General features: G+C 37.9%; 1 protein-coding gene across 4 annotated transcripts in view; it reads right to left on the bottom strand.

Moving 5' to 3' along the window:
* SORBS2 (sorbin and SH3 domain containing 2) overlaps positions 1–27270 on the bottom strand; it is a 248739-nt gene that overhangs the window by 122098 nt on the left and 99371 nt on the right. For all 4 annotated transcript variants that reach the window (XM_037398516.1, XM_037398539.1, XM_037398456.1 and 1 more), the window contains exon 2: positions 25283–25405. The gene's annotated coding sequence lies outside the window, so the exon portion shown is untranslated. The remainder of the gene's footprint in view (positions 1–25282; positions 25406–27270) is intronic.

Below are 27270 nucleotides of genomic sequence, written 5' to 3'. Positions count from 1 at the left end.
TCCAAGGGAAACATGCATATACGCCACAGAATAAATCTATACATAGCATACCAACATCAGACTTGCCTGTAAGATCAGGACCACAGTCATGATTTACCTATTAGAACATAGGTGGTATTTTTATACAGAAGGCAAAGCCATACGTAGCACAGTATTACAGAAAAGAAACTAAGACTCTCCTATGGCTTCAGGGAAACCTCTGGACACAGTTATGAATTCTAATTGAGGTTTTAACACTTTTGCAGCACAGAATGAAGTAACATGTCACATCTTCCAGACCAGGGACAATACACAATCACTAACACTTGATGGTTCCCATTCAGGCGAGCAATCTCATGGGACGGTTAAACTCAGGATTAAAAATGCTGAGACATAAAAGTGGTGAAAAATGTCAGAGTAATAGGTCACCTAGTGAACTGGTGAGGAAAGTTACCGAGAACCATCTTCAGCTGCTTTTTTAGAAGACGGATCTCAAAGAGGAAAAAGGAGTAAAAAGTTTGCTAAAGGGTTAAAAGGAATCACAAACTGGAAAAGACAGATTGTTACAAAAGGGGGATATCAGACATCAAGCCTTATCTAAGACAAAAAGATGGCTGGGGAAAGATCTGGTGAGAGGCCAGGCCTGTAGACATTTTTGTCAGATTTGTATGATCTTGGGCCAGCCCTGTGCCCTACTGAAATATTTAAGAGCATACTTAGCTTCACATAATGGGATAGAAGTACAGTAGTATAAGAGCTTGGTTGAGCTCTACTGCTGTAGCACTCTCTCGAAAAAATAACCTATGTCTACACATGCTCAGCAGTTACCCCTGAGAGCTCCTCAAATGCATCCAGTTGGGCTGAAGAGTTAAAGCCAATGTCCACTAAGAAAAAGCACAGACCTAAAGCTTCCAACCAGAAGACAGTGAGAAGGAACACACTTAGCAAAGAAGGAGCAAAACCCACAGACATCACCTATGACAGTAACAAACTCCAAGATCTCCAATAACAGCACCGCTAAGGTCAAAATACACATTCAATTCTGAAAATGGGAACAAACTCATGGAGAAAGATTTCACCTCTGTTTTTTTTGACTGATCTACTACTTTGAAAAGGAGATTAAAAATTAAGATTATTGACATAAACCAAAAGGAGGCATAAAACTAGTCTACTGCCTTTTAATTTCTTGACCTCTACAACTTTTGAGTGTTAAGAATTTAAAGTTAATTTAGCTATAAACTGTATTGTGGTGTCAAGAATTTTGTTTAAAATTATGTATTTCCATCACAATTAATGTATTACCCTGTCATTTCAGGAACACAAGCATACTTAAAAAGATCAATATATTCCATTTCAAAACTATCCATATGATTTGCAAAAGCATCTCAGAACTGAACTTGTAAAAAGACTGTTTCAGTTTTCAAGTTTCATGAGTCAGTAATTTCACAAGAAAAACAGAAATGAAAGTTAATGCACTACTCCAGAGTTGTTCCCATTGTTTGTTGTTATGAACAAAACTACGACAGATACAGGCCTCATTTTTTAACACCATAGTAGTTGTTTTCCCCCAAATTTGAAGCAACTTCCTTTGAGATGAGCAGGAAATTATCCCACAAAGGTAGAGGCATTTCGACAAACTGTATCTTGCCAGAATCAAGTCTTACTAGAATATCTAACGTGATGGCATCTATTCCGTTACTCACTTGAAAGGACTGCCCAATCATCTCAACCAATATGTAACTTGCCAACAAAGGGTATTTTGTACAGTTTACTCGGACATTTTAAGACTGGTAAGTCACTTCTCAGCTTTTCTTTCTCTTTGTGGTTGGGAACATACGTCTCTGTGACTACACAGCATTACGAACTGTCGTCATTTCCTATTGACTAGTTCACTGTGCAACTCAAAGCATGTCAAGGTCATATTTTCACACCAGGCTATAGCTATAGCCCCGAAGGTAACATGCAGTGCTTCATTAGCCACATTGAGTTGTACAGAACATTACCAATACCTAGCTGAAGAATCTGCTTTTAATTCATGCAGTATCTGACACGCTCTTTCTGGAATATACAAGAAGTGAGGAAAAAAAAATTAAAACATTATGGTTTGACCATGGTAAATATTTTGTCCAATAATTTATTTCATAATCAAAACACATATCCTTCCAAGGCTGTAAGAGCTGGGTATGATTCTGGGACAGTCTTGACCCAGCCCATAGATGAGCACACCCTGCTACATACAACAATGTGCCCTCACTTTTTCAGATGATTGTGTGCGAAAGTGATAAAACTTGCATACACACAAAGAAAAGTCACATGTAAATTCTGTACTTGGGTAAACATGAGGACCAGCATGCCAGAAATTGTGTATGTAATTAGTATCACATACACGAAATGGTGTGTATAATTACAGACCGTGTGTGAGAATGCATCTTCTATGACCCCTATTTATTCACCAGGGCCTCAAGTGCTGGTCTTTGCAGAACACTAAGCATGACTGTCTTTATATTCCCTGGTCCAGCTGTCATGAGTTTTGCCTTCCAGCTATCATTTGCAGATGCTCATCAGACATGCTTCTTCCAATTTAGTCTACAGAGCGAGTGGTTCAGCGGCTGTCCTCAGTGTGGAGTATTTAAGCAGCAGCTGTTAGGCAGTGATGATATTAAGTCCTATTTCTAATGGAAAAGACATTGTTGCAGAAAAAATGGACATGTCTGCTTTCAGTTTTACAGAGGTCTTAGTTCTCACATTTTTCTGGTCCTAAGGCTGCAGTGTCAGAAACTCTAACACAGACTCTTCCCACATAGAAAAAAAACCAACCAAACCAAAAAACAAACCCCCAAAATGTTCACAAATGTGAAGGCAACAATTTCCACTTAAGTTTACAAAGGCATTTTTTACAAGAATCTGTTTGACAGGCCATGCAGTTCCAGTATGTAATTTTTTATTATTTTTTTTAAACAGTGAAATAATACTTATTACTCTTACCTACTAAGGGTCACTCTCACCATAACAACATAGTTCTACGTAAAAGTACTTTTGGGACAGTATTCCCCCCCCCCTTGGTAAAAATAGTAGATTTTTTTCACTTAAATTCTCTTTAAAGGTCAATACAATTAAAGCTGACTTACAGGATGGCATAAAGTAACTGCGTAAGGTCTGTAACTAAGCTTCCCTCAGAATTACTGTCCTGAAGAGTGATCAAGTTGCTTATCACAGCAATCTCAGGTTTGCTATAAAGAGAATAAGTTTCAATTAAAAGTTAATTACTAATGAAATGTTTCCAAAATCACTGAGAGAACTGGAGGCCTCATAACTAAATGTTCACAAGAAGGGATTAGGAAACTGGTAACAAATAAAATTGACGCAGAAAATCTCTTAAGACACCCACTTTAGTAAACATGAATCTGGTTGCGTACAGCACTAGGCAGCTAACAGCTCCAACAGGAGTAGCTTCCAGACGCACATAAGAAATCTAAGATTTGAGGCATCTCCTGACACACCCTTTAACTCATAACTGAAGATGACAGACAAGCCACAGGAAACTTGGAATATCTATGCCGATCTTGCCATGTCCAGAGTAGCCCAGCACATAAAATTCTTGCCATTAATAGTAAACACCAACAAGCTTTGCACTGACTTGTTTTGATTGAACTTAAAACATTGACAGACTAACAATAAACTAAACAATAAACAATAAGACAAAAAAACCCCCAAAAAACCAATAAATGGGTGTTTCTGCACTCATATTCCAACTTCTGGCTGTAAATCTTGAGTATGACACCAGGAACCATGAAGTATTTGCCTAGGCTTGGGAGAGGCGGCAAACTTCTGAGTAACTGCTGTTTTGTACTACCCACATACTATCGCCAAATACAATGAAAATTTCCACCCATAAACCTCTTCCCCTACTACCAGCACTCATGTAGCTTCTGCATTTCCTTAGTCTGCCTCCTAGATGAACTTCTAAAGCCTGTTTTGAGTAGCATCACTACTAAGTTACAAAGCATGCATCTACTGCATTGTCAAGCAGAGTTTGCCAAATAGAATAATATTTGTGTAAAACTTAATGAAAACATTCCTATCCTGTGATAGAACACTTTTTGGAAATACCTTTCCTTCAACAGCCACAAAAAATTTCCCACGTCCATTTTTTCTTTAGCAATTACCTTATTTGACCAGGTTTAGTTCTGAAAAGGTCTTAATGTCACTAGCCTGGTACACTAGGGAGAAAGTTAATACAATTAACTGGAAAGTACTCAGGAATCAGATGCAATGGGATGAAAAGCACTACACAGAAACCTGGGTTAGGGTTTCTCGAGCATCTGAAAACACCTACTTAACAAAGAAACCTCAGTGACTTAACACTGCCAAGCACTTTTATTCTGGCTTGCCTACAATCACCTTGCGCTACTGCGGTGCTTGTCCTTGTGCTAAATCAGCTACCAGACCGCACGAGCTTGGGGGACGTGAACGCACACTGCTAGGGTGCTGTCACAAACAGACCACACAAAGCATTTACCCAGTGAGAAAACATCTAAGGGTTTGCATGCATTGGTCCGGCCAAACACAGCACTGACATTACAGCACCCTTACTGCACTGACATTACAGCACCCTTACTAAACTTGAAAAACTGCAGCCTCTTCTTGCTCGTTACTTAAATTCTGAAGAGGGCTGCTGTTGGAATCACAAGCACTAATCAGTGTGGGTTGCTGACAACCACAGATGCTGCCCAGAGAAGATCATAACAACTAGCACTTCAGCATCTTTCCTGCGTTGACCCTCTAGTTTTTGAGCTCATCGCTTTACTAGCAGGGATGACACCACCCCGTTACCTTTTTAATGGTGTCTAAGAGATTGAAACTGAAATGCCATCAACATGCTGCACTCTCTGCCATCAGGCCACTCTCAGACAGTTTCCTCCTTCCACTGTTCCTCAACAATTTTACAGGGACAGAAACAACTGCTTTCTATAGTTTCAGTAGTACGCTAAGCACCATTAAAAAATATAGCTGGAAAACAGTTACCTGATTCCAACACTTCCATTTACATTTAAAGCTTTGAAGGGGGTGCCACAGGCTACACGGTTTAATTTTACCTACATTAGTTTGCAAAGACTTTTTTTGAGGTCCAGAGACTAAGTAGAGAAAGCAACTCCCTTTGAGCAGTGCTTCTTGGGTTTTGGAAAAGTTCAGCCCTAATTTCGAAATTTCTTTTTAAAAAGAAGGCAGATTGTCCTATGATCACTGTTCACTGTTACAAATCTTAAGATACTATTCTAGAAGTAAGACTCAACAATAAAATTGATTGCAATTCTTCCTTCTGAAATCTTGGGACATTGGCAGAGCTTTGGCATCTATCTCAAAAAAGGTCATATTGCTGATGAGTACGTTCAGACCACTGCTGGCTGCAGCATCTCCTCCGTTCATCGTAGCCATACCAACTTGTGACTTCACACTTGCTTTTATCTGTCTCCACTAAAGATGCAATAAAGCATTGTAGCTTGGAAAGGACACAGTTATGAATTTGAGTGACAGTTCCAGTCTTCAGTAAAAGAGAACAGTGTTTGTGGTAAATAGTCAAGGTTGCATCTCTAAGTTATAGAACAAAGTTTTATTCTCAATAGTGACTGATTTCTAGTAAATCAACAAGAACCATGTCCCAATGATAAGGGACAGAATTTAGCCAACTGGCTATAATACAAAAAGTGTAAGCTATAATTCATATTTAGTTTTCTCACCTGGGTTCTTAGATGCTTCTTGTTTGGCTCATTATCACAGACTGCAGTACTTGGACACTAAAGATGCAGTGCACAAGCTCTTCATGAGTAAACTCATTTCTCATCATCTCACCAATTTCCCCATACTTGCACTTACTACAGGTGAAAAATGATACTTAAAAATGTTTGAGGAAATACAATACCCTTAGGCACCTTAACCTATCAATTTAACAAGATAGTCTTCAAAATAATTTTTGATTCAGATACCCAAGAATGATGGAAAAATGATATACTATGTAAACAAAACTTGTGCTCCAGACGAAAAACAATCCACAAGGAAAAGTATCTGTTCAGATTTATTCAATCATGCATGCCTCGTGTGTTACTACTACAACAAATTACCACAATTTCTCCATCATTGAATACACTCAACTCATCTACCAGTGCTTACTAAATATTTGATCCTAATTCAACCCAATGATTTTCTCTGCTTTTGAGATGCTGCTGCAGATCAACAAGAGACTTTTTTTAGCACAGCAGTTTATTTCAAAGCAAAATTCTGAGAGTCTGGTGTGAAATTTGTTTAAAGATAAGTGAACATGAAAAAAAATGTGTTTTCTCTATCATTCTAAAAGGGGAAAGTTAGTTAAGTAAACCGTGTTGCTTTCCAGAAGACTGCATTAGATACATCCCTGTCACCAAAAAACATGTAAATGAACCAAAAGCCACTCAGAGCTCCTGGGCCACTTGAAATGTAATCTAAGTATTCATATACAAAATAATTTCTCAACACAGTCAATACTTGATTACACATTTACAGCTGAAGAAATAGCTTGTTACTTTAACCTGTTTGGCCAGGTTGTTTTTTTTTTAATTAAGGAACTGTTTAATCAGGGAGGTTTTCTTTCTAAAGACTTCTACCATTGTATAAAGAAGATTTTTTATTTTTCTTTAAAACCAGCACATTAAATAACTTATTTTAAAATTAAAAGCTTTATTAAAATTAATCTGTTTCCCTTAGGAGCAGGAATGCTAACATTAAGACTACAAAACTCATTCAACCAAGCCAGGCGCACAGGGTTTAGGGTGGTCAGCACTGCCCATCCGAGGTGGCAGTGGGGAAAGAAATGCCAAGGCCCAAAGCTCTCTCTTTTATCAGAAGAAATGTTAACATACTGCTTTGAACACTTCCCAGGGATTGCTCTGGCACCCTGAAATAAAATATAGTGTAACAGGTAAAGTATTCTGTCCTATATTAAGCTAATTTCACAGCTGTTCCTTTGCTGTTATTCTACATCTCTTACTCAGATTCAGAACCTTTGATTTTGAACAGTTACAATCCATTCCCCCCACCTAAAAGTATTCACAATTTTTAAAATTGTGGAATGGATTTGTCTGTATACAGCTTATTTCCTAGTGACCAAAACCAGAAGTGCCATCTTAATTGGCACTAATTGGCAGCCTCAGCACAGAAAGGAACTGCATACTTGTCTAGATAAAAAGTTTCCCTGAGGGCACGCTCCATAGTGGTGTCATGCCAAGGGAGAAGCATCATATGCTTCTGGGACTTCTGGTGCTGCCTGAGAAAACTTTTATTCTGGGGACTCGATCCTGTACCCTTCCAAGAAGGTATATTTCACACATTTTCCTCCAGCCAACCAAGTAAGAGAATCAGAGGCAAACATTCTTCCCTCAAGTGAGCCCATAAAAGAAAATCAGAATCTAAATCACTTATGTAAAGTAATACTGGCAAGAATGGGTGCTTAAAACTAGTTTAAGCTAAACATTGTAAATTGTTTCATCAGACACCTGCTGGAGTTCTAATTTATTTTAATGCATGCATCTAGCAATTCCAGGAACAGCACATTTCAGCAGTATTGCCAGTATCAGCTATTTAGGCCAAGGCAGTTAAAAACTTCAAAATGAAAACTTAGGAAGAAATTAAAATGAAACACTCTTACCTTCTGTACCTGAAACTAACCTAACTTCTGATTAGGGGACAACTCAAATGTCTTTTCAAGCTTCGGGTAGATACTTCACAACTAAACAAAGCTGAAATTCTCAGCTAATACCAGGAGATACAGAAGTGGGACTTCATGGAATACAAATGAGACACTTGTGCACAAAATGATGAAAGATGGCAATGCGGACTGCAAGCTGGATTCATTGACTTAAAACTGAATAATTTCCCTAGGAGCTCCTATTTATTTGAGCAAGCCATACAGGCGCTTCCAAGGAGTGATTAAGCGCATTCCAGACTGTATTTCCTTCTGACTGAGCTGCTGTTTACTACCTATGAATCCCAATTCTGGCACAAGAGTGAAAAGCCTGAAGTTCAGTGAGTCCAACCTGAGTCTTGCTTAAATACTGAATTTCAGGCGTACAATTCTAAAAACATTACTTCACGGGATTCTCAGTTCCTTTTCAAGAAGCATCTCTGCTCATCGCAGTGATTTGAGTTACAGGCTTTGATGCTTTTGAAATTCCTACTGTGCACCTGCCCCAAGCCTTATTATATTATCACTGTAAACCCTTCAAGAATTACATTATATTTCTTTGAAAGGTTAATAAAATAGGTTTCAAGTTCCTGTATCAGTTAAGTACTGCCAGATTTCCTGTAAGAGAATTTGAAATCTTGGACTTAGTTCTCCCTGAACACTTGTACTTTTCTAACAGACAGTAAGAAATATTTCACAATGATAGCACCTACCTCCCTATTGCACTTTCCTTTATAAACTGTTGCTCTTAACAGTAATCGACTGCATTGCTGGTTTTGCTAGTAATCTCACAGGAATGCTGGACATGGCTAAATGCCAAGCTAGCTTGCCTTGCACAGGAGATTCCAGACGGATTTGCCTCCTTGTGTGCAGCGCATGTGGTTATTTTGTGCATGCGCAGCTCAAATGTAGTAGGACTACATACCCAAGACGTGGTACAGCTTTCAGAGCTGTGAAGTCTGGTACAAACAAGAGCTCAGAATAGAAGCACAACCTCTGAAATTCACATGGGAAGGTGTTCTGCTAATAAACGGTAACAATAAAAAAAAATAAATTCTCTAACAAAAAGGAATTTGTAAGGTAGAAGCTATCAGAACATCAGTAAATCCACTGCACTTGACACATGAAATAAGATATTACAATAAAGTAATAACAGTAACTATTAGTACTTACAAAACCAGTAAGAGGAAGGGAAGCATGTAATTAATTTTTAGCCTTTAAGACACAGGATCAAACAAAAATTAAGTATTTAATTTTATGAAACTTTTTTTTTAAAAGAATGGCTGAGACTGTCTCTTGGGACAAGAGTGTAAGTGTAGGTGTTTGTATGCTGGAACATGTAAGAAAGAAACCAAGCCTTCTCTAGGATATTCACAAGGTAGGTGGAGATACTATAGAGTTGCAATTTATTTTTTTTCATTGTTCCTCAAAATTGAAAATTAAAAGCTAGCTTTCACTAAAAAGAAAACCCAACAAAAACCAAACTCTCCACAACTGCCAACAGCCCGATTCCACAGTGAACTCTGAGTCTATCCCCTCTTGCTAGATGCACCCGAGATCCTGATGGGATACAAATCAGTATGAATATACCATCCTGTGCAAAACTTAAACAAGCAGGAACAACACTGGAGGAATTCCCTTCACTGTCTTCAGTATTGTACTGAGGCTTAACAAAATCCACATCACCAAACTGCTTCTGTTTTGCTGGTTTTCAGATGGTTTATGTTTTTAATACATTTTCAGTGTGTATTTTCTTCTGTCATTGCTCATGTTAAGTCTTTCACCTACTGCAGAACATGCCAGATTTTCTACTTACTGCACCTGAAGTTTCTAAACTCACCAGCATTGAAGTCTGCAGCAGAAAACACTACTATGATTGACACCACTAAGCAAGTTCGGCATGCACAGTCTAAGCCTCAGAAGTTTTGACTTTCGGTATCTGACACTATTCTAGAAGTTATTTGTGAAGTCAATATATTAAGTCATTTTAATGTTTAATAAGTAGTAAAATTTGACACATACCCGATTAGTGTAAGGGATTCCAAAAAGTCCACATAAGCTATGGATATTTTATATTCTAGGCACACTCCTGATTTTTAAAATTCCAGTGCAAAATAATCAAAACAGTAATTTGGATTGGTTTGTTCTCCCATTTTTGCTATACAGTAAAATTTAATTTGGGATTTGAAATGTACTGCTATCTCTGTTTAACACATTCTGCTTTTTAGGGCAGTAGGAGCCGTGGTGGTGGGGTTTTTTTGTTGGGTTTGGCTTTTTGGTTTTTTTGTTTTGTTTTGGGGGGTTTTTTTGTGTGGTGGTTTTTTTTGTGTGTGGGGGTTTTTTTTTTTAAGAAAATGGCTAACCTACTGTGGCACTAGTAAGCTATGTATCAAGAAACTCTACAGCTGAAGAGGATTTTGCCTATTTTATGACTCACTACAAAAGCCAGCTAAAACTTTGTTGTTAAGGAAGCAGCATAAGAACAACCACATTTATGACTAAATAGCAGCCTTGTAACTAACATAGTATATGGGGTAGTACAGAATTGTCTTGACAGAAGAAACAAATGGATCCTCGTCTCCGGCTCAGGGGACCGGGAAAGCTGACAATCATCTGTTATGTAGTGTGACGAATATCCTGTTGCTTACCATATGTCTACTAATTTGTAACATGCAGTGACGTAAAATGATTGTCTAGACCAGGTTTTCTCCCATTGTATTAGTTCACTCAGAGTTCACCTGAGCAGTTTAAAGAAGGCACTTCATATTAAACACAGTAACTTTGATCACTCTCAATTTACAACTACAGCAGAAAAATCAGGGCATTTCAACAATGTGGGAAGATGTGATTTATTTGGGGGACTTCTCTACTTACTCCAGCATGCTTTTATAGGTTTTTGGTAATCTTGTACCTCAGAACTGCTTTTATCTGTGCACTGCTCTTGTGCTGCCTGTGCTGAAACAGTGAAAGGACTTGTGTTGGCAATTTTATTTGTATGTCAAGCAGTAGAGGCCATCAGCACCCAACTAGGTCCCACCTGAAGAGCACCCTGCATAAAACCAACTCACTGTATATTTCCTTAAATACAGTCCTTTGGGAAAAAAATTCTCCCAGCGAAAGGAAAAAAAGATATAGTTAAATAATGGCTTCATTTTGGCAGAAGAACTACTAAAGAGGTGAAGAGGTGTCTGCCTTCCCAGTTATTCCAATCCATGTGCTAGAGTTCTTCATCACCTTCTGAACCGGTGTACCACTGAAATGAGCTGCATTTGAAGTACTGCACAAGCAGTTACACTGTATAAAACCAGCTTTTACCGATAAAACCTTAACATTAATGATTACTTTTGAAACACGAGTGAAAAATCTGATGCAAAGGGAAAGATTCAGATACAGCTTCAGCAGGAGAGAAAAATAAAAGATAACCTTGTAACAGGCTTGTTAAAACAAACAAAACATACCCCCCCCTCCAAAAAAAAAAACAAAACCAAAAACCCACACCACATTCTGGGAGTAACTGTAAGTCATTAACGGCTCTGATCAGGTGAGAGGGATTCCATAGCTAAAAGACAGTGAAGAGCCTGGCCTCCAAGTTACTGTGTCTCTACATCATGGGGAATACTCTTCATGAAATGCCTGGGTCCCCAGATCATCCAGATATGTGCAAATGGAGGGACAAAGCAGGTCCCACCACTACGGCTACAGATCCGTGTGCCAGCCATGAAGCAGCACATGCAGTACCCTGCCCACAGTGTCGATAAAGCCTCTCAAATTGAAGATGACCAAGTACTAAAGATGTTCAGATAATAAAACATACAAGAAAACTGTTTTGCATATATGCAAGGAGGTTTCATATTGTGTATTTTAACTTCACATGGTTGCTGGGGCCCAGGCAAACATGGCATGACAGTCATAGTCATATATATCACAAATGAGTCTTCATCTGTTCTTTCTGAGGTAAAGGAGAAAAAAAAGGTTTGTGTGGGCCATGCAGCGGCCCGAAGAGAAGTAACTCAGGCTAAGTTATGGTGAGGACAGCTATTTCCTCCAGGTTTCATCCCTGTCTATGGAAAAAGATGAACAAAGCTTTCTTCAGAGGGCAACAACAGGAAAACATCAGAACCTGCCTGGCCCTTTGCTAACACTGTTCTTTCACATGTTAAAGCAGTCACCAAGAATGGCCCAAGTAGGCTTGAGTTACCATCTGTTAATACCACCCCTATCTTCTGCTATGAAAGTTAACAGTATGAAGTATTTAAAAAATGCTATTGGAAACTAAGTTTTATTCCTCAGGAAGCAGATTTCTATGAACTGTACATCTGAGGATTCCTACAATGAACACTCTATGGTGTACACACATGATTAAGACTACAGATTTGGAACTAGTAGGGTATATTAAGTCTGAAGGTTGTGAACAAAGTCATTTTCTCAGTTCCTACAAAGGCTACCAAGGACAAGTTACCCAGTTCTGAAGTTGGTTCAGCTCAGTTTAGGATCCTTCCTTTTCCACTGGAAAGGTGTATCTCCTTTCCTTGCAACTTCTGCTTCCATTGTTTTAGATCTACTGATCACTTCCTGTGAGTTGGGCTTATCCACTGGTCCAAATGAGAAATGAGAACTAATCCTGTAACTAAGACCAAAAACTAACAGCTGGTTTTGCATATACCTTTTTCAGTTACAAGCATTATACTGTCTTAAAAATGATTGTGAAAGCACAGAGATAGTTGACCTCCAGTTCATACAGACTTCATACGCAGTTACATTATTTTCAAAGATTTGTTTTAACTGTTTACTACATTTGCTTAAACAGTTTACTACATCTCTAGCCTGATGTGCTTAATTACACCACTGAAAACAAGCAACTAGTCAGATGAGCTTTTCTGAGACCTTGGTATCAACTGCCAACCTAGTATTTCTGTCTAGGTGAGGAGGACTTCATCATTCCAAAAAGCTGGCAAGCTAAGGAAGCCGAGGAATGACAACTGATTAGCCACACAAGTTGCTTTACACAGTGATGTAACACTGAATAATTTTGAAAGGTAAGTTTTCCTTAATATTCCAAATACCACCATCTCCTGCCAGAATATTCTAATCATTTTTTTCTAATATAATGCTCTGTAGCTTGCCACTTCAAACAAACAGTAATAAAGGTGACAAATTCTGTTCTTCGCTATGCAACCTTTACGCCACCCTAGACACTGACTTCAACAATATTCCTACTGCTCTGTAACAGCAAGAGGAGGAGACTGGGAAATGGGCACAAAGATCAATTAAGGTATTTAAATTCCGACATTTGGAATGGGGACAAACTACATTACTCAGCCATACTTAGAAGAAAAATCCACTGGCACTTCTAAAGAATAGTCCATTCATTTATTACAAACACCATGCTCGGTATGAAAAGGGCAGTATGATGCCTAAAACAGTAACAGTTCTAAAAACTGTTATCAGCATTGGTATTGACTGAAGATGCATCACTGCTGCATTAAAGCTACTCCTAATCTATAAAATATGGGAACAAGAAACCTAACAAGTTACCAGATCAGGTCCAATTTAAAAGGTGACCTGAAATTAAGTTGCAGAATTAGCAGTAAGAAATGAGTTCAAGTATATTGCCTGGTCAAAACAGAACAAATTCCCCACAAAGACTGTTTTAGTTTTCAGTATTAAGTATATGTCAATGAGACAGGGAATACTGTTGAAAAATAAATATTGACTAAATACAGGGCCATTTTTTCTAGATTGAGTATCAGGGTACCCACAGCACAACACACAAACATAGCAGAAAACTGGAATACTGCACCTGCAAAAATGAAGCAACTGAAAACTTTAACTGATACAGTCTACTTTGCAATTGTGCCTCTAATTCAACCAAGTATCCCTGAATCTGACAAATTCCTTCAGGAGATGAGATACCATGTCCACCATGAGGTCAAAACCCACTTATTTGCAGAAAAGTAAATTCAATCAAGATTAAAGCTGGCCCTGTGTGCTGCAGTCATGGGGGTGGGGGGTGTGGATTAAAAAAAAAAAAAAACAAAACCAAAACAAACACGAAACACTGCATCAATATGATAAGAATCTCTTCGGTACACGTTCAAAGGTTTGTATCCACATATAAAGGTAAACGTCCATTTGACAATCACTGTAATATTTGCACCATTAAGAAGCCTGAAACAAGTTCCCGTTTCCTTCCTTTCCTTCAATCAGGCTTTTCCCACACACGACAAACTTTACCCTTTACACCTACTGAAGGCTTTTTAGGACTTGCGATGGGGACTGCTCCAAGGTTATCTTTGAGGATACACTTGTATCCTGAGGCGCAGCAGCGGCTGCCACACCACAGCAGCTGCTGGAGCTGCCCTTTCCTGACCTCTGCAGAGCAGCTTGTACGGTCCCGGCATTCTCCAAGGCACAGCTCTGAAAAGCCACTCTGAAGCTTTCAAGCTGACAGGCTTGAAACATCAGCACAGAAAAACAAGTGACTGTACCAAAGGTCATAATGAAACTAAACAAGTTCCCCACCCTTTCAGGCAATGAGAGTACATCCTGGCAATTAACAAGCAGAATAGTTGACGGTACCATGACAGCGTAATCTAGTATCTTCTAGGGCAGGCTTCCATTACAGAAATAAAGCATTGTGACAAATTAAAGATGATTTAGCCCAAAACCTCAAATGGTCTAAGATACAGAAACATCCTTTGCCACAACAGCAGCTAAAGCTTCTTACAGTCTTGATCAACATTCATCCTACTTCATAAGCTCATCAGTATCAATCAAGTCTGTCAAACTCAAGCACAGGGCAGTTTTTCTCAAGACTAACTAAATTTTTAATAGACTTAACAGTTCTTATAAGGCCCTCTTGTTACAAATATGTGTATTTCAAAAGAGTCTGAATCTACCTTGTCATGGCTTAACCCCAGCTGGGAACAGCCCCACGCAGCCACTCACTCACTCCCCCTTGGTGCAGTGGAGGAGAAAATCAGAAGAGTGGAAGTGAGAAAACTCATAGGTTGAGACACAGACAGTTTAATAGGTAAAGCAAAAGCCACGCACACAAGCAAAACAAAGCAAGGAATTCACTCATCACGTCCCATGGGCAGGCGGGTGCTCAGCCATCTCTAGGGAAGCAAGGCTCCGTCACACATAGTGGTGACTTGGGAAACAAACACCGTCACTGTGAACATCCCTCCATTCCTTCTCCTTCCCCCGAGGTTTATCTGCTGAGCATGGTGCCATATGGTGTGGGCTATCCCTCTGGTCAGTTGGGGCCAGCTGTCCCAGCTGAGTCCTCCCCCAGCTTCCTGTGCACCCCTGGCCCTCCTCCCTGGTGGGGGGGTGAGAGGCAGAAAAGGCCTCAGCTCTGGGTAAGTGCTGATCAGCAACAATAAAAACATCCCTGTATTATCACAGAATCATGGAATTGTTTAGGTTGATAAAAACCATCAAGATCATTAAGTCCAGTCATTAACCTAGCCCTGTCAAGCCCACCACTAAACCACGTCCCATTAGTTCATAGGAATTTTCAACACTGTTTTCAGCACAAATCCAAAATGTAGCTTCATAGTAGCTACTATGAAGAAAATTAACTCTGTCCCAGACAAAACTAGCACACACCTTTATTCTGATAACCAGTACATGTAATTTTTAGCATGTTTAAGCAAAAAGCATATGTTACACTTGTGCATTTTCCTTCACAAACACAAGGAAATTCATATATCAGATAAACAAAACCAGCAGACGCAGCTTCTAAATAATTATCTGCTAATAAACAGTATCATTGTCAGCTCTAACGCTTGAATTGGCTAATGAAGAGAGATAATATTTAGACAACTTGACCTACAACAGCTTAAGTATATCGCCCTTCCTACCACCCTTCTGTGATAATCCAACACTGGTAGAAATGAATTCCTACCTAGGTATACCACCGCCAAATGAAAAATTTGTGACCCAGCCCCTTCTCACCTACCCACCTAGTTCTGCAGCATTCTACCACATTTAAATAAAACAGCTAGCAGTAACATCTCTGGTAAAATTCTTTATTAGAACAGTATTTTTTGCTTGGTTACAAGAAAACTGTTTTCCACTAGAATCTTAGTAGGCAAACACAGCGAACATGAAAGTGAAGGAAACCCTTCAAATGATCAAAAGAATGCTTAACATGTTCTCACTGGCAGCTGAACTGCTAAAAGCCAATTATTTGTCCACCATAGATCTTTGCTTGTTTTCTTGGCAAGTATTGTACTTGTAACCCAAAAACTGAAACTGTCACTGAACATTGACTGATAATGGCAATGCTGAGAGAAAACGATGAAGGCAGTGCTGAAGACCTAGTTTGACCTCTCATGGCCCTCAGCATGAACACCAAGTATCACTATTGCAATATGCACCTGCATTATAGGTGAGAAAATGCAGCAAGCATTTTAAGTAACAATATTTTAATAGTGGAAATACTCCTCAAACACACCAGTAGCTAGAAAAAAAAATGATGTAGGGAAGATTTTTTTAGTTTTATATTTCACTGTCATGACTGATTTTTCTGCTTCCTCTATTTGTCTAGCTATGACATCCATGGAATGATAAACACCATCCAAACAGCTGAGCCTTCACCACATGTTCTCAAATAGTTCTGTCTTGTTATGGCTGCAGCTAGTCAAGTTATTTTCAGCAAAGGTCATCAAGTTCTGAAGTCTATTAGAAAGCAAGAAAAAAAAAAATCCCAGTATCTGTCAGTTTTGTATCTACTGCAGCTGTCAAGGCACAATTATTCTAATAAGATAATTAATGAGCAGCCTGAATTGAAGTCTCAAGATAAGCCCATTTTTATGGAGAAACAGATTTTGTTGTTGTTGTTACAGCTTGTTGTCTCTTTCCCTTCCTGTAAATCCATATTCATAGCTAAATCTACATCCTAATTTAGAAATTGGGTAATTCTCATGCCGGTCATTATGGTCAAAAATAAGCCTATTTACAAAATATCCAAAGACATAGGGTTCAAAAGGAGGTCTTTATATTGCAGATTTTGGAATGCAACACACCAGATCAATTCTCCATACTCTGACTGTACCTATACCTCTTCCAATCATGTGCAAATCCAGCACGAAACTTTACGCAATTCCCAGTTAGTCCAACATGTGTCTTGTAAACACGCACTTGGATTTTGAAATGTAATTATGCCTCATCCATTGCCTAGAAAAAATTAATTGCTCTATTTTGCTCTATTTATTTCCCATAATATATTTGGGATGAATAATGAATAGTAAAACCAAAAACATCCTAGCTTCACTTGATAAACATACCTTGAGCTGACCCTATAAGGACAGTAACAGATTTTATTCCTTGCTTATTCCAGACCCAGAAGAGGCCACAGACCACCATGAGGTCCCACCTTAGGAAACACTGCTTTGCCAGCAGAGAAGTCCCTGTGTCAAATGGACTAAAGCATTTAACTGACTTCACGTAAGGTCTAACTGCTACACTATTGTAAATCGTGTGTGATCATTACTTGCCTGTATTAGACTGAAACTAGCAACCTAGACCTATATATGCTATTATCTATTTTTTGGCCTGATTGCATCTCCAGACATTGTTTACAGTCAAAACATTTATTAATTAAAAGGCAACAATCAATGGTTAGTAATTCCCTTGGTATGTCATTCAGAGTAACAGGATTTGTCATTCCTTGCTTCTGTATGAAAGAGAACAATTCTATTTACTATGCAGTACATGCAAACATTACATAGAAAATAATCAGTGACTTTTATCACTGTCAGTGTGAAAGGCATTGGCACATAACTGGTAACAGCACAAACTGAAAAAGCTGTCAAAGAACTAACTGAAAAACTAAGGTTTGACATAACTGCGCTTAACAGGAACTGGGACATATCTGAAGGGCCAAGCCAGCTACCATGGTCTAAACTGAACGGTCTCACACTAAAACCTGACCTTGTTTTCTTTATTTGTCCACTTGCCAATAGCAAAACAGTGATTTGCATGGTAACACTAGCAGTCTTGGTGTTGATTATCAGCACTAGTAGCTCTCATTGCCAGGGCTACCACCACTGCTTCATTGCACTTAGTACTGTCCAAATAAAGAGTACATCCGTATTCTTTGTTCATCACCTCTACAGCAGTGACAGATAGGATGAACTTTTCCTTAATTGTGTATTACTACAAATGTCCAGGAATATTTTCTACCGGTTTCATATAAGTGATACAAAAATTTCTGTGTAATTTGAATAACTATGCCAGAATCAATGCATTTCCATTGACTTAGAATAGCATTTAGAAAATATTATGATTGCACATTATACAATTTATTGAAAAGTTAATCCATGCAATCATTTTATTTTCCTCACTTGAGAAAGAAACTGCTAGTTTTCAGAAAAGAATTTACAAGTATTAATGTTACAGTAACTCATGCAACAGAACATGAAAGTTATTCACAACAATTGCAAAATTACACAGTGATAACAACAGAGAAAGAACTAGACATCAAATAGGTCTGCTTAAGATACTATTGTTAAAGGAAAAATAAACTGGAAAGTTTACACACAGAAACTTTCTTGTCAGAAAAAACAATTAATAGATGAAGCACACAGACTTTATGCAGGATGTTACATTTTTAATTCTGTTGAGATTTCCTCTTTTGTTAGCTGTAGAACACCGCCTACCACTACTGTGCATGATAAAGCGCTTGGATATAACAACTCTCATGTAATTCAAACGGATGCATCAGAGCACCAAGCACGAAACTGAAAGGGGGATGGAAATTAACAAAAACTGAGTCTAAGAACTCCATCAGTCCAACAAAACACAAAGTATCATTCAGTGCCTACTGTGCCAGTGTTTCTTACCAAGGTTTTTAGAAATGAAGTGGTTCATTCCAGTTGTATAACAGATGGGAAAGATGTTCTCTTTGCAGAAAGAAGTATTTTAAGACCTGCCTCATTTCTATTTGGCAAGGAACATGTGATCAAGGGAAGCGCATCTTTGCAGAAACAAAAATAATCCTGAAACCTCAAAAGAAAAACAAATCTAGAATTTCTCAGTCTAAACTTTTTTCTCAATCTGAATGCAGCAATTTATGCAAAAGCCTGAAGATACTATTTCAAGTTCACACAAAACAAGGGAATAACATTTAAAATAACTTGAACTACACTATCACCTAATGTCATTCTCTTATAACAAAGGTTTTGCCAGTGTCCTATTGATTTCATCAGTGTTTAGTCATCCTCAAAGTTCAGCCTAAACAATGTAATTTGTGACCAAGTAGGTAGCCAGAGTTTGTAACACTGAATACTCAAGTGTTGGTAGCACAATTGCAAAGTAGCAGCTGTTAGTGACAGTTCAATAGGCCCAGACACATACATGAATCTTTTAAAGCCTTAAGAGTAAGAACAACCTTTTGCCCAGGTCACTCCAAACTCAATGAATAAGCATTTTGTAGTAAGTACTTTCAATCAGCTGACTCAAAGGTCTTTCAAACTTGCAGTATTGTGTTCACTGCCCTGCTGTAAAGGGCTTAACTCAAAGGAGCCCAGATTTCCACTGGAAACGTTCTCCAACTCTAAATAAATGTTTTGGTCAAGCAGATCCTAAGAATGCTAAGAGGGGAACAGAGTTCAAAATTTAGAGTTTTATCTTGACACTACTGCTTTTCATTCTACCTGGGCCCAAAGAATACAAAGACCTGAAAACTAAACAAAAGCATGCTCTCTACCAATATCATCTAACAACAGTATTTTCAATCGGAAGTAAGTTGACAGGTTTTGTTCAAATTCTGTTTAGAAGTCAGCTCTTGGTTCATTTCAGCTGATCCACCAATTCCTTATTATTTTTAATATATAGCCAGACAGCCACAAATGTTTCTTGACCAATCAATCATTTGGTTTTACAAGCAAGTATTTGGCACACCTCACTACAGAAATTTAGGCACTGTAAGTCGTTTGGATGAGACCTCCAAGATCACAGGAAGACAGATCAACACCATGCTGACCTGCCACCCGTCACTTTAGTGTTTTGCTACAAAACCACCACGCAGTCAGTTGCTACAAAGCAAGAAACCACACAATTATTTCCAAGTCAGTGGATTTATATTTATTCTATTTAAATACAGGAGGTCAAAACAGATCGGAGTAGGGAGGCCAACATACAGTAACATTTGACACTAGCATATACACAACTCACAGAATGTCAAGTTCGGGAGTTTGAAGTAATTCAGTATGGCCCATCTGCAGTACACCCATACGCTCTTTAGGAATTCAGACATGTTTGCCTAGTTATATTTTTCAAGCCTGCAAACTGCAAGCTTTCTTTTTTTAAAAACTGTTAGTTTATGATGGTGCTTTTCAGAAGCATCACCCTTAAGACAAAACTGAATTCCAGTTCAAACAGTAGATTAAAATGTACATCTGCTCAATTTTAATAAGGCATCTTTCATTTCATGCAAAGCCATTACTGTAAAATGCTTCATGGGAATTACTTTAAGCTACTCCAGGACATCTCCTGTATGAAGTGGTGATCTAGCTTTAAACATTCCGTTCTTACATTGCAGGTAGGTTTCTAGGAACCTGCCTGCAGATACAGTTGGGAAATACTTCACAGAATATTTTTCAAAAGCTTTCAATATTAGCTTAATTCTGCTACCAGAACTCTAAGGTAAATTTTAATCACTGTTTCTGTCACAGACAAAAGCAGAGTCTTTCAGTATTTCAGAACGTACTTCAAGCCATAGCATCTAGGTTTTTTTGTTTAACACACATCTCATATCCTCATTTTTAACAAAGTCTTATGCAAGTTTTATTCTCTTTTCTTCTCACTTTTAGACTGTTATTTTGGACCTGAGCTGTAAAATTAAAAAAAAAAAAAAAAATCAGCTATGAGCTTCCCTGTTCAGCACTAGAAAGCTTTGTGCAGGACCCAGAGCAGAAGTAGGGGAAAAAAAAAAAAGTTATTTTACACCATTTGGAGATCCAAGAGACCTCCGATAGCAAGTTCCAACTGCCTTTATTTGGCTAACCATCATGTGGAAGATTCAACTAATTCTGTATATTGAAGGCTATGAAAACTATTGGAAAAATTCCTTCTACTGAAAAGACCTCAACTCTAACTGCAAGACTAAGAGTTATCAAGACTGAGCAAATGGTGTTCCAAATTAACTGTCCCTTCTCACGAGCCACACAGCTTATCTTCCAGTTCTCACCTCCTCTGCTCCTTTCCCTCCCAGGAAGTAAAGAAGATACTATTATCTTATTAGATATCTACTCTTTGTCTCTGGTGTTCTCACTTTACTTCCTTTGACTTTGGAGAAGAAATCCACCGCTTTCCAGAAGATCCAGACACCTGAAAGAAATTCAGGGTCACACATACAGTTCTGCTGCATCCAGCTACACCTCACCTTTTAGTTCACTGAGATCTATTCAGAGGAATCACCTAAGTGAGAGAATCCTACACAGGTGCCTCATGGAGCACTTCCAAAGTTAAGAGGCTTCTCGCACACAGGAACTTGCTGCTTACACTTTTAGCTTCAAAAAGATAGAGCTGCTATCACATTTGTCACCTGTTGGTTTTGCATAGACCAGGGATACATGTGTGTTAAGGGTCTCCATTGCACCAGGTTGGCTTCTTTTTAAATGCATTTAAACTAAATGATTTATTTATAGGGAATAAAAAAACCCCTTTCTGTGGAACAAGCCATTAGCAGTCTCAAGTGTGGAAGCAGCCTAAGTGCCCAAGATGCCTCCAGTAGTAAAGCACAACACAGCCTTCTAAACAGCATTAAAAATTTAGGGACACAAGCCACTAACGAAACACTAATTCTTAAGATCCTAACATACAGAGACAAATGCAGTCTTACATACAAACATAAGCAGGTTATGCGAGCCATCTTGAAAACAGATTAAATCATACTATTAAAAATACGGTTAAGCGCTTACTTCAGAAGAGACAGCACGTAAGCACAGTTTTCTCTTCAAAGTACAAGCACACAAGTGGCTAAACAAGAAAATTATCCACTACATAACATGCAAGTTTATTACAAAATCAGTATTTTTCAAATTCAAACACAAGAGTCAAATGAAACTCAAAGCCTGAGGCAGAAGTGAAAACTAAACTACTACTGTATGTTTCATATGCAAAAAAATCTGCTTTTGACTGTCAACTTTTATATTTTTTTTAAAGATGAAAAATTATTACTTTTGAGGTTGCAGAATCTGAAAAATGTTTATCTCAGGACAGGGTTGGTTTTTTTTTTTTGAAAGGTTAAGCAACTAAAAGCTTGGACATTACAGTTACAATTATTAATCCTGACTGAAGATGTTTATTGCTATGCTTGACCAAGTGATTAATTTTTACCATCCTCCCCCAAAACCCAGGTTAATGATGATGAGTAGAGGCTACTGCGAGAAACTGGGAGCCCTGCCAGTTCCCTAGTTCATTTGGATCGATCAAAAGGGCAAGTACAGCCTACACCCCAAAATCAATAAAGACACATTGCTACCTTTTGTTACTGCAGAGAGGAGCTAACCAGGATGCTGTAAAATCTGCACCCCTCTAAAGCAGGTAGTTACATACAGAATCACATCACAAACTTTTTCCAGAGCTATCTGAGAATAGCATGTGGCCAGGTAAGCCCAGTGCAGACAACTCATAAGAATACACAAGCTCTCAACACCTCCAATTTGGTATAGCTTCAATCTGAGGCTAACACAAGGGAGAGGTGCCTGTGTGATGGCCTTTCAGTTTAATTTCCTCTATCACCACGTCTTGCTCCCCAGTTCTCAAAACACCTTTTCTTCTCTACCATTGTCGCATATTAAACCTATGCAGTTTCAACAAATTAGTATAATGTGCTGCTAGAATCCTGTCACCTTGGAATTGTGCTTGCGGATCAGAATTCCATACAGAACAGATACCATAAAACCCTGTTGCCATCAATAAGTAAATTGAACTTAGACCACACAGTGGAAGCAACATTGACACACTGTGACTAAACAGCATATTAATTGAAGATCTTTATCAGCATGAAGGTTTTGACAAGAAATCCAAGTAATTCACTATATTGTTTCTCAAAGTAACAGTTCAGTAATATCATACACTGCTTGGAAAACACTTATACTGGCAAGAAGGAAACATTTTCTATGATGCTCTAATCAAATAATTCCGTCAACAAATGCTGACAGATACACTTGCTTCCCACCCCTCTAAGCTCACAAAGACAGTAAGGCAAGAGCATGTTTATGTAACCTAAATTGTTCCAAGTGAGCCTTTATTCTTCACACACAAAGAATGACAAACAACAGTGTTAGGTCATTCCAGACTTAATGGGTTCCTTGGGACCATATCATTAAGTAAAATGAAAAATCCAAATAAAGTTGTTGATTTTTTCAATGTATTTGACTTGACCACCTTTGGGAAGCAAACAAAGACACACTGTCAAAAGCAGAAACCTGCACAAAATGTTACCGTTTGTTCCCCATGAATGCAGAGGTATACTTATTCAACGAAAGAAATTCCACTGCTCTCTTGAGATTTCCTCCCTTTAGTTGAATTTAGTGCCAAGTTTACTCAACTAAAGTTCAGGTTGTGTTAGCACACCAGATACAAGTTCCTGTAAGTCAGGTCCATTACTAAGTCAAAAATTAAGTGCCAAGCAAAAACTTGGTCTTACTACAGTAACTTCAAGGTTACATGAATAAAAAAAAAAAAAAAAAAAAGACTGTTAATAACCATCATTGGCCCTTACTTTACACAATTCAAGCTCCACTTTCAAATGAAAATACTTGGTAAATATTTTGTCTATTATGCAACCTAATTTTCTGTCATTTCTCCTCCAGCTATCTCTTCTGGACATGTTAAGGGATCACAGATTTCTACATTGGTCAAACAGTACTTACAGTATGGCTTCTCAAGTGTCTCAAGTTCCTTCAGAAGCTTCAGCTTCTTCTGAAGTGAGTCTCAGGTGACAAATTCTTTTTATATGAAAACCATCAATGTAAGACAAGGGTGGTCAAAAGAACATAGGAAGCCCATCGATAGGGTGACTGATCTGCAGGATCAGGAAAGCAGCTTTACATGTGACAAGTAAGACGGGAACAGGGAAGATCTCAAATGAAGAGGAATGTACTTTATTAAAAATAAGAGAGGAGAAAAAGAATACCAACTGCCTCATTTGAAACGAAGTATGCTTGGTGCTGAAATTCCTATGGGTTCAAATGGGTACCTACATTACACTATCAATACCTGCTACTGTAAGGAAAAACATGCAGAACTAGATCCATGATTCTCAAATATCTGGATAAAACATTACTGCATTACAACTGAACCAGACTTAGGTTTTTCTGAAAAACTATCAAAGAAAATTCCAGAATTTATTTTTTTTTTTACAAAAAATTTTGTATTTTTAATAAGAAGAAATGCTATATAAAATGTATACAGAAGCTTCAGTTTTTCTCTTTGTATCCAAAACTAAGCTGGAAAGCCTCTCTGGAAAGCCCCCAAACAGCTTGTATGGAAAAGCACTGATCTATTTTTTTTCCTATAAAAACATAACGCATAACTACTGTTTTACATTAAATATACAACTACTTTTAAATATGACATGGTTTTCAATATATTTTTGAAAAAAACCCTAACATTAGGCTACATCAAAGGCAGCAAAATGAACTGCACAAAGTAAGGGCATGCAGTACGTAAGTACACAGTAACTGCGGTAAGCCAAAGCACCACAGTGCATGTAATGAGACAGACTAGGTATACAGGCTGCCATTTAATGCTAGCCAATTGCTTAGAAAAGCCACAGCACTGAGCAAAAAAATCTTTTGCTCTTCTGAGATTTTCTTCGTTTTAATCACAGTAAAGAATAAAAATAGAAAGCAGAGGACAAAACTTTCTCTTGTTTGCCTTGTACTCAGTTAACATTTCATAATCAAAGAAAAACATATTTGTTTCAAGCAGTACAACCAAACCCTGAATAAACTCTGTAAGCCACAAGTATCTTTAATAGAACCGTTACAGATTGATATTATCAAATTAAAGACTACTGACAAGCACGCTTACTGTCCCATGAAACAGGCACATCACCAAGAAAAATATACCATTGCATCAATAGCATCAACCTATTTTAACTACACAAAATGAAACCTGCAAAAAATGAGACATGAATGAATTGCTGGGAAAGTTTGTTTTTGAACTCTGACTTGACACAGAATGTACTTTATAATACAAATTCTAAAGTTAATTCATTAAACACTGAACATTCAAACAAGTAAATAATTTAAAGACAGAACAATCAGCAGTTTTGTTTTAAAACATTTAATGACTTCATTACAGCAAACTGAGAAGAAACTACTCTATAAACTATTAAAACCCTACTTACATCAAAGTACCATGCAGAATCACAGTTACTATTCTGAGATTTGTAAAAGCAGCGTAGTGACTCCTTCACAGATTAGTCTCCGTATTTTATACAGAGCATGCAGCAGAACTACTAGCAAACAGAAGCTGGTTTTCCCTGACCACTAATTAGACACTCAAGAATGCAAGTCATGAGGGCAGGGAGAAAGACAAAATCTTGAGAAAAACATGACTTACCAGACGAGGTTAGCTGTGTCTCAAATGCAGAGAAGTAAGAAATCTCTGTATACGTAGATCTTGTTTATTTAGCCCTTTATGAAGGTTTCTCTAAAGAAATGAATTTAACTCGCATGCAAGACTCTGCAAAAGAAAAAGAAAAAGAATCTGAGCTGCTGGCTGAAGTTTTTGTTCTAAGAACGTTTGAGCTATTTTCGGCAGCAATGGGATTGCCTACAGTCAAAATGAAAATGCAAGACAGAATAACCAGCCTCCTAACCCAAGCTTAAAAAAATAAATAAATATATATATATATATAAATATTCAGGAAATCCATAGCAAAAAACCCTGTTCATTGTCCAAATTTTTATTTAAAGAAACAGAAAGAGCAGGGAACAACCACTGTGAATAATGAATGAAAATACTGTAAAAAGGAGATCTGGGATGTTGAAGAGTATTACTTGCAGTTCAGGAAACGAGCCATCATGGATATTTTTTATTGTGAAAAACACGTTTTGAGTTTGGTCATTTCTGAAGATGCTTTACCTTCTTTACAAGAACATTCATATGAGATAGAAGTGTTTCTATTTGTATTTAAGTTCATCATATCTGGCTGGTATTCACATCTGAGCACAGGACAAATCAGTTTAACAAGACTGAAGCCAATAGTTTGTTTCTAGTTTGCATCTTAAGTTTCCAGTTCCAGCACTAGTGCTATTTTGGAAGTTTAGTGATCTAAAGCTGCTAGCACTCTGTTTTTTCTGCCAGGGCCATTCAGTGTCACCATAAAGACCTGCCTGCCCTCCTGTGCCACATCCCTAACCAGCCAGCTTACCCTCCCATGGTGTAAAAACTACTGGAAAACAAAGTATCAATACAAATTAATGGCTATAGGAAAAGACCCAGTAGCATCTTGATGAATACATAAAAGCTAATTACTTTCAAGTTTTAGACAATACAACAAAACTTAAGTCAGTGGAAAACCACCATTGTTATTTAACTTGTTGCAGCTCCTTCTGGTACAGGAAGAAACTTCCAAGATACCCCTCTATATACGTCTCAGCAATTCTGACAGACACAACTTACTTCGCTTCACCAGAACAACTTTTCATACATGCCCACACTATTAGGCACTTGCACTGAAAAGCTTGTTACTTTTGTTCAAGGTAAAGTTATGAGATTGAAGTTACTCTCTACTCAAAAACTAAAATAGACTGGTGTGGTAAAATTACAAAATGTTTCGTTACATGTTAAACTTCCAATCAAGACTACTTAAGCACACTCGTTTGAAAGCATTTTAGAATGCCATGGGTCACCTTAATTGCTGATTTATTTGTGAAGAGTTACTATTTGGAAGTGACACTGACATATGAAACAGGATGCCAGGCACACAGGCTATTTATTAAAGTAAAGCAATGCTCATTGTTTAAAAACAAACAAAAAGCCTATCTGTTCCTGAAGACTCATAAAACCCATTAGCTATAATACACTTATAACAATAATGAAAAAGCTGCCATGTGCAAAAACATACCACAGATTCTTTCTGGATTAGCTCAAAAGCATCCTTTTCCATTTGATCCCAACTGTTTTTACTGTTGCTGTAGTTAAAAGCAGCTATAGCAAAAAACACAACCCCACAAAATCTAAAACACCAACCCAATTAAACCAACCAATTATATTAATCATTATTGCTGCTTCATTCCAAATGGCTAGTTTAGGACTACTGCCTTACCACAAAACTAGTTCACAGAAGTTAAAAGGCTCAGTTTATATTTAACTTGAGATCCATGAACAAAGAAATGTAAGAACTCCAGTAGCTTGAATTTCAGACAATGTGTAAATTATAGCCAACTTGAGAGCTGTAACAGTCAGGTAGATCACACAGTATAGTTCATCAATAAATACAAGACCAGTATGCACCAGACCACTAGTGTCATATGCTGCATTACTTTCTTATCCGTAACGCTGTCATCCAACCGTTACAAGCTAAATCAATATATATCTGTATA

Source organism: Falco rusticolus, chromosome 1 (assembly GCF_015220075.1).
Source record: "Falco rusticolus isolate bFalRus1 chromosome 1, bFalRus1.pri, whole genome shotgun sequence".
Classification (NCBI taxonomy): domain Eukaryota; kingdom Metazoa; phylum Chordata; class Aves; order Falconiformes; family Falconidae; genus Falco; species Falco rusticolus.
The sequence above is the reverse complement of the archived record's forward strand: the minus strand, read 5'-3'. Positions and strand labels throughout refer to the sequence as shown.